We start from the raw sequence: 5358 nt of genomic DNA on the forward strand, positions 1-5358 counted from the left end.
CCTAAACTTAACATGACGACCACTTGCGCTTTTGCCAAAAAAAAATCATGAAAAAGACGAATCTTGGAAGCTATTGTTATATATTCAAATATATTTTCAGGGTCCAAAGATGTCTTAGTTACACCGTGATAAAAGCAAACTTTTACACATTGTACCAGAACTTACGGGCGAGTCATGACGTTGTCGCCGTTTAACCGCGAGTTAGGGGCACTCGGAGGTACGAATGGACAAAATAGAGAATTACGTGAGTAACTTTCATTTGGCCAGTCACCGCTACACGCCTGATAAGAGCACAGGACTGTTTTGTTACTTTGTTTTGTTCCCCACACTTTCCCATGGACATTTCTGACGCCCGACGAATTAATATTATTAACGAGACCTTTGAAACGTTATAGCTTCTTTTCTGAGACTACATTAAAAGTTCCGCAAGTTATTTAAATGAAATTCCTGATAAAGGTACTAAAGATGAAAAGTTTTAGAACAAAACAATAGGACAAAGCAATAATAACCTCAAATTGCGAGTTCTTGTCGTTTAATATTCTAGTTGAGAGGCGGAGTAATATTCTTAATTTTCCATATTACAAAGTCCATCATACTCTTTCATTTACTTAAATGTTCAACGGTTTCGCTCGAGCGTAATAAGAAAGGGTTTTCAGCGCGTACCTACTTATTGGAGTTAAAATTATCAGGCCTGACGTGCCATTCCACGTGACAACAAGACACAAAAGCACTCGTGATCACATTCATAAATATCTTTCTATCCTCACCTATTCCGTTTGACAAAAATAAGTTTATTTAATTTTATTTTCATTAATACCTACTGACCATTGCAGCTATCGACTTCAAGCTTCAAACTGGCCGAGGATGTAGGTCACTTTTTCGGTAGGTAGTACGTAACATCATATTTTATGCACTGTGAAAAACTGACGACGACGACATTGAATCCAAGTCTAATCGGATGAACAAGTTCCTTACAAGGATGTGCCTACTTGATCAGAACCACCGGCCCACGCTCTAAGTAACCGTGTGGAAAGTGGGCGTTAAAAGAAGATAACGAGATTGTTTCTATCAGGTGACCTTTACTAATTATTTTCCCTTTGTGGCGACGACAAAAGCCGTGATTGTACAGCCTCATCGGCGGCGTCGAGAGCCCTCGGCCCGAGCACTCTCTGCCTGTTACAAATTGTGCCAAATTGTCAACTCAGGCCCCGATCGCACTTGATTCAGATATTGCAGCATCCGCGACACTTTTTTACTTGGAAGGAAGTAAGTATATTTATTAAGGCAGGCGTTTGATTATGCTGTGATGAATGTAATTGGGTAGGCCGGTTACTTGCAAGGAAGGTTGTCCTGCTAGGGGCACCCGTCGAGTTTTAATTTGCCTGAGCTAACATTATAAAGTAGCCAATTAAAATTCCCCAGTACCTACCAACACCCTCTTTCATTAATTATTCCATGCAAGATTTAATTTATGTACTTATCTTATTTATTTATTTTTAAGAGAGCCGACGGCTATATTTTGATTCGAAAGTATGTACCGAGGTTAAAATCAGAGGTAGACCTTGGGGGGATGTACATTCGGTTCACACGGTCTTATATTTCTCACTATACGATTATTTACAGCACTGGCTGTATGCCTAGAAACTTAAACGAGTTTTAAATAACAAACAAATATGATACATAGCTAAAGACATCTTTATTCAGTTTCATTTTAAGAAACTAGTCATTTGAATCCGTAACTATCCCATGTAACGATCAAGATCAGCTATTTGAGGCACATTGTATTCTAGTGACACCACAAAATCGTATAGAAACACCATCACGTTGCTTATGAGGAACATCAGGTTGATTATTTGTACTCCGGGGTTGTCTGGCGACAGCGTGCGCGGGTCAGACAGCACACAAAGATGCCCCAAGAGGACCACAGCGCTCGGTACAGGAGGCTCGAAATTCCCCACTTGTTCCAACAAGTACCCTAAAGCCATAATAGCGTGTCCTGCATACGGCAAGTACAACGCTATCAACTCGTTCAAATACACCATCAGCACTGCCTTCCATCCATATCATTTTAACATTTCAACGCTGCAATGTTACTATATTCGTCGATAATCAGCAACAGGCTTGCAATTACAAAGAAGTATATTTCAAAGAAGCCGCGTCGAAGTCTGGTCATAAAAATGAAGTTTTCTAGAAGAGCAGTAAGGTACGAGACTATTGAAAGCATGTGTACGGTACTAGTTAAAAAGTTTATGGTTTTGACGCAGGTACAGACTTTATGTTCTAATATAAATCGTAATGCAAGTACGCACCCGCCCAGGAGAGGCGTGTAAAATGCAACTGAGTGTAGAATAGCCTCGACACATGGCATTTCTATTTCAGCTTTCTTTTTGCTGTGGACTTTCTGTCATTATCTATTATCACTGATTTCATATGATATCTTCAGGAATGGTTGACATCACGACCGGTATGTAGTTTCTGATTTAACATGTTGTGGACCGGGCGATAGCTGTGATGAATTTGAGACATTTATTATAGTTTCGTGTCTTGTGCCATATCTTATTTCGATCTTATTGTTAATTTAAAAGAATTATCGTTCCAACTTAGATACGTCACATTGACCTTTGACATTGACTGACTAGACCAGGGTCGTCGGCAAAGAGTATTGTACCTATAGAGAAAGTCGTCGGTCGTTCCTTGGACCACAGACAAAAAATTTGATGGATGTTAAAATTGTGTTACAAAGTAGCAACTAGGTAGCAACAGATTAGATCAGCTTGGACTGCTCTAACTTATCGCGGAATGCTAAAGAGGTAGTATAAGTATAACGTATATATAATAATTATTTCACTATTTCTTTGGTTGTCAATAGGTACTATTTTGAATTGGAAACTTTTCTATCTTTAAAAATAAAATATTAAAGCTGCTTGACTGACATTTAGTAAACATGTCACAATCGATATGGCTTTGCAAATAAAACATAAGGAATATTACTAAAGCAAGTTTTAGTTACATCCAAATCTAAATAGAACATGGCGTAAGACGCAGTATTTCTGTAAATTATAGCCTTGACATGCCTTTCAAAGATTCACCCACCATGACCATGAAATATATTCAGAAGGTAAAAACGTAATAGTCATGGTGGTTCCATAACCATTTCAGCTGGTAAGACCATGAAATGACACAAACTCGTTATACTGTTCGAAACAACATCTACGGTACAAGTGTTTCAACTGTAGGCTATAGTATGAAACGACCCGGATGTCCCCGATAACACAAATAATTTACCTACTTGTTTCTCACCTTCTTAGATTTCAATCGGTAAAGAGTTTCCGATACACAGTGATGTATAAACGCCTACTATACCTCTCAAAAGACTGCCATTGAAGGAGATTAAAATATCAACAGTCTTCAACGTGGCTGCAACAGAGGAGGATTGCGTTTCGCGTCAACTCAAAATAAATGATCAGCATCGATTGAGCCAATGCTACATATCAAAGAGTTTATCGAGGTGTATTTGCCGTTAGCTGGACGAGCTTTAATGGCTTTAGGCTACTTGTTGGAGCGGTATGGGAATGTGGAACCCCCCCTTCCAAGTGCCGTGGTGCTGGTTGGCCATCTTTGCGTACTCTCCGACCCTCGAACCCTCGCACCAGAGACATCCCGCACACTTTTTATCAACCTCCTGTTGTTTTTAAGCAATGTGTTGGTGTTCCTCTACGATTTCATAATAGCCCTGTGGTTCGATGTGCCCAAAGTAAGCGAGCAAACGGAAACTGGATAAGTTGGGATTTGAAATACTTTTTTCTTGAATGAGAACAAATAAAGAGATCCTTGATTATTATGATGTACAATTGTTTGTGAGTTTATTATTTAATTTTATATTAGTTAGAGTATAAGTATAATGGCAGTTTTTGCGTTACCAAAGATCCGGCAAACAGATTGAAAACTTATAATATTCTAAGTTAAAACGTAAGCTAATACCGGCAAGTAGGTAGTATAATTTCAAATAAGTAATTTCAAAAACATAGAACACAATATTGTTTTAGCATCAGGCAGAAAATCGTAGCTAAATATGTATTCCCTTGTGCCGAGAAGGGTGAATTCCTTCGAGAGAGCAGTGTCGCTTTGCGGTTTCGGCTATAAAACGGGACGAGCAGATGTGGGCCGGACAGAAAAGTAAATTATACCTGAAGATGCTTAGTAGACCTGTAAATACCCTTCATATTTGTACGCAGGGTAATTTTAACCGGTGTTAGTCGCCTCATTTTAACCCTTTTCCAGGCCCCGCTAATTCAGATACGTTACTACAAAATGAATCATAGTTTTAGGTTGTTTACCTACGAGGGATTAATTTAAAAACAAATAATAATCTTAACGATTTCAATTAACTTTGTACCATATTGTACATTTAGCAAGGTTTCTGTTGTACCTATACACTATTCCTGGAAAAGAGTTATGTTAAATTATCTGCTTACAATACAATTGCATTTAGCAAAGGACACTTGTTACAGTTCATGCGATTTATCTATCAGACTCCAAACTAGGCTGAGCCTGTATCTTGGTAGCCTGCGAGTGTGTTTAACAAAATTAGCTACAGTGTGACAGAAATCATTGTTACAAACTAAATGGGTACCAAAAACAACGAATTTGCGATTGCAGTGTGATTATGTTTGAGCGCGTGCGTGTACGTGTGTTAAAAGAACAAGTTCATGAAAATTACACACACATTGTTAAAATAACGTGTTCAGAGTTTTGAATGCAATTAAGACTTCATACATTTTTAGAAATTTGACGATTGACTTGAAACTATGATTTCCACTATGTATTCGTTTGAAGAAGCGAGCGAAAGTGGAAAATCGAAAAAAAAAATGGCAGCAGCGTACTCCGATGTATTTTGAAAGTCGTATTTTTAGATTCCTTACTTTCTTTTTAATGAATGTTCTTACTTATCGTTAAAATTCTTTCGTAATTAATGGTGTCGCGGATCGAGTTACCTACCTAAAGAAAACTGCGTGGACTGTTGAATAATAGGAATTTTGTACACCTGCTCTCGAAAATTTACCTTCTTTACTTATGAAATGATGAATACTCATTCAGTTTATCCAACCATGAAAGCCGCACGATTCTTAATTTTTCAGCGTAGTCATAGCCCCTTAACAAATTGTCTTAAATAGAAAGTGTGATTATTTTACCTTTTTTCTCTCCACTTTGATCCTACTCGAGTATTGAGTAAGGACAAAAGTTGTTGAATGCTCGTCGAAATCTAACATTTCTCGATTGTTGTTGCTTCATACTTGGGTTGCTGAGTGGATTCAAGTAAATGGATTGTAAACGTAAACGTTTTACTATAAGCTTGGT

At 38.0% G+C, this 5358-nt stretch overlaps 1 long non-coding RNA gene across 1 annotated transcript; it reads left to right on the plus strand.

Annotated features, from left to right (window-relative positions):
- Nucleotides 1-2904: 2904 nt before the first annotated feature.
- On the plus strand, nucleotides 2905-3856 carry LOC141443553 (uncharacterized). The gene is made up of 2 exons (XR_012453053.1): nucleotides 2905-3162; nucleotides 3309-3856. It is a non-coding gene; the product is annotated as an uncharacterized lncRNA (long non-coding RNA).
- Nucleotides 3857-5358: the final 1502 nt, after the last annotated feature.

The sequence above is a fragment of the Choristoneura fumiferana genome, chromosome 27, assembly GCF_025370935.1.
Source record: "Choristoneura fumiferana chromosome 27, NRCan_CFum_1, whole genome shotgun sequence".
Lineage (NCBI taxonomy): Eukaryota > Metazoa > Arthropoda > Insecta > Lepidoptera > Tortricidae > Choristoneura > Choristoneura fumiferana.